Raw genomic sequence first — 6410 nt, 5'->3', positions numbered from 1 at the left:
ATCATGAAGCCAAATAATAGTGTTCATTGTGCTCGTTTTTCATGCAGAGAATAAAGAGAAACAAAGCTTGTACATGTGTCTATGCCCACCACCCCCCTGGTCCCTGCATCAGTTGTGAGAACCCATTGTTTCCAGTTCCTTGTGTAGCGTTGTGCCAGTTATTGTCCAATTTAATTAAATGCATAAGTTCCATAAACATATTTTATACTTCCCGTATGTTTTACACTGATATGGATGTTTGTGTTCAGTTTTCTTATCTGAGAACGATTTTAGTGTTTGGCCAATGCTAATAAACTGATAAAGCAATTTGACAGCATACACTGTGGCAGTTTTTGCTGAAGCCTTGCTGCTTGAGTTACTCCTCAAGAGTGTGCAGAAGAGTGCAACAGGCAAAAAATTATTTTATTACCAGAAGCATGCCTATGCTAATATTTCCATTCAAGTTGCTGTAGCTCTGGAAAACCTCAGTCAGTAAGGTGGATTTTCTCGACCTTTGAACAGGAACCACCAACCAAACAGCAAATCTTACAATAATCTGAGATTATTAAGTGTAGGTGAAAGTTTATTACATTGACTAAATTATATATATATATTTTTAAAAAGCCCAAGGGAATAATAAATATACTGTGCTTTTCTTGTATGTTTTATTTTAGGTTTCTTAGCTAATTTGTAAGGCAGACATGCAGTCAAATATCAGTAGATTTTAGGTTACGGTCCCATTACCACTGGTCAATTGTTGTTCAGTCTCGACAAGAAAGTGATGAAGTAGGCCGAGTATTTCCAGACAGCATACAGACATTTTCTCTCTCACCCCTTAGACAACCAAATGTTTCTCAAGGGAGAGAGTTCATGAAGATATTGTGGATCAGCTGCCTCCAGCTCACCCATATTTGGATGACAGGCTTACTGTTACGACCCTCCCACACTCATTAAAACCATGGTCTGCTGTTGATTGGCTGGCATGATAGGATCAGCTAATTTGTGTCGCCTGTGTCTTACAGACTGTACAAGCTGGCCCAGATAACCTGCTTAGTCTCTCTCTTTCACTCCACCTTACATCAGCTTTGTGTCTTGGTTAGGTTATCTTTAACAAGTTATTTTATATTTAAGTGAATTTCTTGTGTGAACTCCCTCCTTGCCACCGACTTTAATCCACTATGTAATACAATTTAAATTTTATTATTTAACCTTTATTTAATTTATTTAAATTATTATTTAAATTAACTGTGTATGTTATAAAGTAACATACACATAAAATACTCATTAAAGCCATAGGACAGACTTTTTGGACAGGCTGTTCTTTGTCTATAGTTTTATTAAAGTAGTCTGCAGTTTTTCGGTACTTCTCCAATGGCTGAAGTCTTCAGTCTTAGAAGATGCCCTTAATTTAAGTGAGCTGATTGGAGTTCCAAAACCTTGCAGTGTCATCCATAGGCATACTATGACTGCAGGAAAATGGGATGGTAACTCTCCGTTAAGGCAGATGGAGCCCCTCAACAAGGGCTGACACACTTTAGCTATCAGCTGGTCAGAAGTGAATCACCATCTTTAAATAGATTCACAGTGTTTACCTGGGATAAACTGGGTTATCATGTCAGCACATGCTTGAATGTTGTGCATCAACAACACCCCTCCGAAGCTTGGCTCCATGGTTACCAGTCCTGTACTATTAATGAAACTAACGCATACTCACATGCAGACACATCAGAGAAAGACAGCCCAATGCTATTTTTAGGTTTGGGAGTTTCACCCACGCCCCAAGAGATATTTTTGGTTACCAGTTAGATACAATAATGCAGAGTTATGTACAGATACTTAATTGAAGCATTCATATAACATACAAATTCATTTCAATTTAAATGGGATCCAACAAGGATTGCCATAATTTGTTCGTAATTATGATTCTTTAATGTTGTATTTGATGTAGAACAGAGAAGATTCATTTTAACAATGAAGATAGTAAATAAGTAGCACGTCAATAACATAACTCATAACGTTTCCTTTTCAATTGTCAGCAACTGCAAGGGAATTTCAGAGTTTTATAGAAGTGAAACTGAAAACTGAAAGTTCATGACAGACATGTTGTATATAAAAAATTCTGTGTTGGGTTGTTATACGTATAAATATTATTTTTGTAACTGTCATGGATTTCACGTCTATTATTTTAGGGTCTTTACCTTACAGTATAAAGCGCCTTGAGACAACTGTTGTTGTAATTTGTTGCTATATAAATAAAATTGAACTAAACTGAACTGAACTGATTGTTAATTTTGTTTAAGGTGTGACTTCAAATGCAGGTTAGGTTTGGTTACATATCAGCGATTGGTACAACAAGTAGCACTCTGGAGTTCTGAAGCAGATCCAGTAATGAGTGTTTGCCTGAATCTGGTATTTTAGTATTGTTGCTGTGAACAAGGGCAGTTTTATCATCTTGTTAATCATGAATTAATCATACATTCACAAGACTACTGGAGGAATTCCATATTAGCTGGTTTTCCCTTTGTGAAGCTTGTTTTATTCTTTTGGATTTTTTTTCTAACTTAGTTGGACAGTGAAGTCATTTTTGTCATCTATTTGTTCAGTGATGTAGCATAGCAATACAAACTCAGAGTTTGTTGGTAAATTTGCTAAGTCCACCTTACAAACACGGGTTAATCTCACATGAAGAAGAATACAAACACAACCAGAAGTTTGGCAGCTGAATTTAAAAAGATGAAAAAAGAAAGAAGCTTGAAAAGGACAATGATCTCCTGCAACTCAGTATCCTGGATCGGAGGTGGCGTGTGTCAGTGCGAATGTCAGTTACTGTGATTAGCAAACGAGTTCACAGATAGTGCAGGGAGTGTTCATTAAGAGTTACAGTCCCCTGATGACAGAGGCCAGACAAAGATAGCAGCACAAGGAAAGACCTGACAGAGCAATGCCAGGGACTCTCCAGTGCATGTTTGAGAAGCAGCAGACAAAGAGAATGAAGCAGGGGGAGAGGGATACTGTACACGACTGTCAGTCATCACAGAATATTTTCTTTCATTTCTTAGCAGTTCTCTTGCTCTAAACTTCTGTTCCGTCACTGTCACATTCACATATCTATCCCCATGCATTCCTTTTTATATTATCTGCATGCTCCTCTCTGTCTGTGCAGCCTCAAGGGAGTTTCTTTCTCGAAATCCATCCCACATTTCTCTTTCAGAACAAACAGGGTGAAGACGTAACACAAGTGGACTGAAACAGTTTTAGCGGATTTCTTTGCAGTTTGGCTGAAGGACCAACCTCCAGAACTGCCCACATGTCAATTTAATCTAATTCTTTCAATTCAGTTTTATTTATGTAGCACCAAATCACAGTAGAAGTCACCTCAAGGTAGGCATGTAGCATGTAGGGAGGCTAAGAATTACTTAAACCAGCAGCTGAGTTCCTTAAATTGTATTTCAAAATTGTTTACTAAACAAGGGAAGAAAAAATACTGCATTTCTCATTGTCTTTCAAATAAATTAAATGAAAGCTGAAGGGCACATTATATTATCAAACCCCATAGGAAGTCAGCCTTGTGAAGCTTCAGTCTACCGCAGGGGTGAATTCCCGCAAGTTTCATTTATACACTTCTTCCAGTGTTATACTGGGAACAGATAAGTGTGTGACACTCTTACAGAGAAACAGTTAGCTACATGATGTACTAGACCTGATTCTAACCAGGGGTGGCATAATCAAAGCCATTTCTTTACACACATACAGGTGTTACATTCTGTAATATGCACTATATATGGCTAAAAATATGTCAAATTCAGCAGGTAGAAGGTGGTACAAGATATAAAACTAGGGTGGCACTAGGGGTGGCAAGAGAATATTTTAAGGTGGCAAATGCCACCCTATGCCACTGCAGTAGATCCGCCCATGATTCTAGGTGTGCTTTGGAGAACAGTTAGCAGAAGAGCCACAGCAAGGCCTGAGAAAAGGACAGATTAGAGCTTACTTCAGTTTACTGAAAAGAGTGTTGTAACTTTAATTTCAGAGAGTGTTGCATAACTTTAATAATTTTTCTATCAGAGGAGCATAGAGAGTGCTTGGATTCAAGTTTCTTTGTTTTGTTTACCCCCTTAGGCAGAGTTAGTATTCAGCAGACAAGTCATTTATCCTTTTAATATATATTTCACAAATAAGACAGACAGATAATCGTGTAAATATATTGCAACACGGAAAAAAATCCCAAACAACTTTGCTCTTATGTATTTAAACAATGATTGGATCTGCACATTATTGCTTTTTGAAAAAAGAAAATAGTAAAACATGGTATTGTAAGTATAAAGTAATAAAGGCAATAACAGAGACAGAGAAAAAGAGAAAAGGTGGGATTACGTACACGGTGTAACAGCAGGAAGAGAAGCAGAACTTTTTCCATTTGTGGAGGTTATTGTTCTGACTCCTATCAAGGCTGTCAAAAGAAATGTCAAAATCTCCTCCTTTAGTTTATTTCTCCTTGTGCAATCATGTTTATCACTCCTTTAAAGAGATGTGTCAGTAAGTGAACGTACAGGGTTTTATTTTAACAGTCCATATAGTCTAGCATTATCCCAGCAAACACGCCTTAGCAGACCTAACCATGGGTGAACTGTGGGGCTGTGTGAGCAGGGCAAATCCACTCTCACCCATGCAGGACTCAAGTAGATGTGTCCACACAAGGGTCAACAGCAGTTTTGCCTTTTGGGGACCTTGTAAGAGCTTGACAATACACATTCCAGGTGTTAATCTGAGACTGCTTCCTTCAAAGTCTTTAATAGTAAGAGGCTTATTTAATACTTCTAGTATGATACTTATTCACAAAATGTAATGTGGTTGTGCAGGAAGTAAAAATAACCAGATTAGAGTAATATAAACCTTTAACAGATCTGTGACCATGTTTTTAACAAAATTATATAATTATAACAAAACAGATAAATGTACGTTTAGCAAAGTAAAGAAAGACCTGGAAACTACAAGATGACAACAACAAAAAAGCATGAGTGTCTACACGCTTGGAGTGCCCCCTGGTGTTAAGTTTGGTCACTGTTAGATTGGATCGTTTGACGAGACACTCCCTATGTGATATTATACTGTCATAAAAGAAGGACTTTGGCTTCACCTGTGATTAGTCATTTTGCTATCAGGAAGCTGACAGAGAATAGTTCGTGCAGCAGGTTAGTGGGTTGTTGCTGTGAAGTTTTAAAAGCTGACATAAAGACACCATGACTGTGGTTGATATGTAGTTTTATATATAAAATAAGCATAAGTGTAACGTATTAAAGGATTCATTGACAAAAGTGAACAAAACTACAATTGTCAGGCAAAGTTAGATACATAAGTATATGGACAATGGCACATTGTCTATGTACACCACACAAATGGATTTTAGATCAAACAATCAAGATGTGAAGACTTTCAACTGTAATTCAAGGGGCTCATCAAAAATAACTGTTTAGGAATTGCAACCATTTTTACACATAGAACCCCATTTTCAGAGGCATTCCTGTTATTCTGTGAAAAATGAGGCAGATGAAAGAACCTGGAAATGTGTTAAATGTGGTAGTTTTTGACTGCAACTGAGATCCAAAGACATGTCAGTGCAAGTGACAGGAAGCCATCATTAGGCTGAAAATAAATAAACCTGTCAGAGAGCTAACAAAAACTGTAGGAGTGGGATAAAGAATAATTCTTTCTTTGGTTAGAAAAAAAAAACATTCACAACATCTAGCAAAATCAAGAAACGTTCTCAAGGAGGTGAGTGAGACTCTCAAGAGATGACTTCATGAATAGAAATGCAGTGGGTTTACAAGCTGTGCCTTTTGCCCCGTCTTCTTCCTCTTACCCCCATCTGGTCATGCAGACGGCTGCCGCTGTCAGGGTTCTTGGGTCGTTGACCCAGTGTTTTCAGTTCGTTCATGTTCAGTTTATTTCTCACTCGTTCACAATTCCTGTCTTGCTGTGCCAGTTCCTTTCCTGTGTGTCGTTAGTTTGATTAAGTTCAGCTGTGTACTCACCGGTCTCTCATCAGTCTGTGTATCTAAGTCCTCAGTTTCCACTCGCTCATTGTCTTGTCATTGATGTCGTCACTGCCGTCGTTCCCATGTGTGTTTTCAGTTCAGCCAGCCATTCAGTCATCCAGCCAGTCAGCGTTCGTTACTGTTCTGTTCATCCACTCACTACACTAAACACCCTTGATCCTGCACCGTGAGTCCTGCGTTTGGGTCATCTCTTCCTCGCGTCCACACGTGACCCCTGACAGCCGCTCCCTGAGCTTGTCGGAGGTTTTCTCCTGTTAAAAGGTTTTCCTTCCCACTGTGCCAAGTGCTTGCTCATAGGAGGTCATCTGATTGTTGGGATTTCTCTTTGTTATTGTAGCATCTTTATCTTATTATATAAAGTGACTTGAGGCGGTT

This window comes from Aulonocara sp. 'chitande type north' Nkhata Bay, linkage group LG12 (genome assembly GCF_057382095.1).
Source record: "Aulonocara sp. 'chitande type north' Nkhata Bay isolate Kocher_YH1m ecotype deep benthic linkage group LG12, A_spYH_male_GT1.1, whole genome shotgun sequence".
In the NCBI taxonomy this organism is placed as follows: domain Eukaryota; kingdom Metazoa; phylum Chordata; class Actinopteri; order Cichliformes; family Cichlidae; genus Aulonocara; species Aulonocara sp. 'chitande type north' Nkhata Bay.
This window is presented reverse-complemented; position numbering follows the sequence as displayed.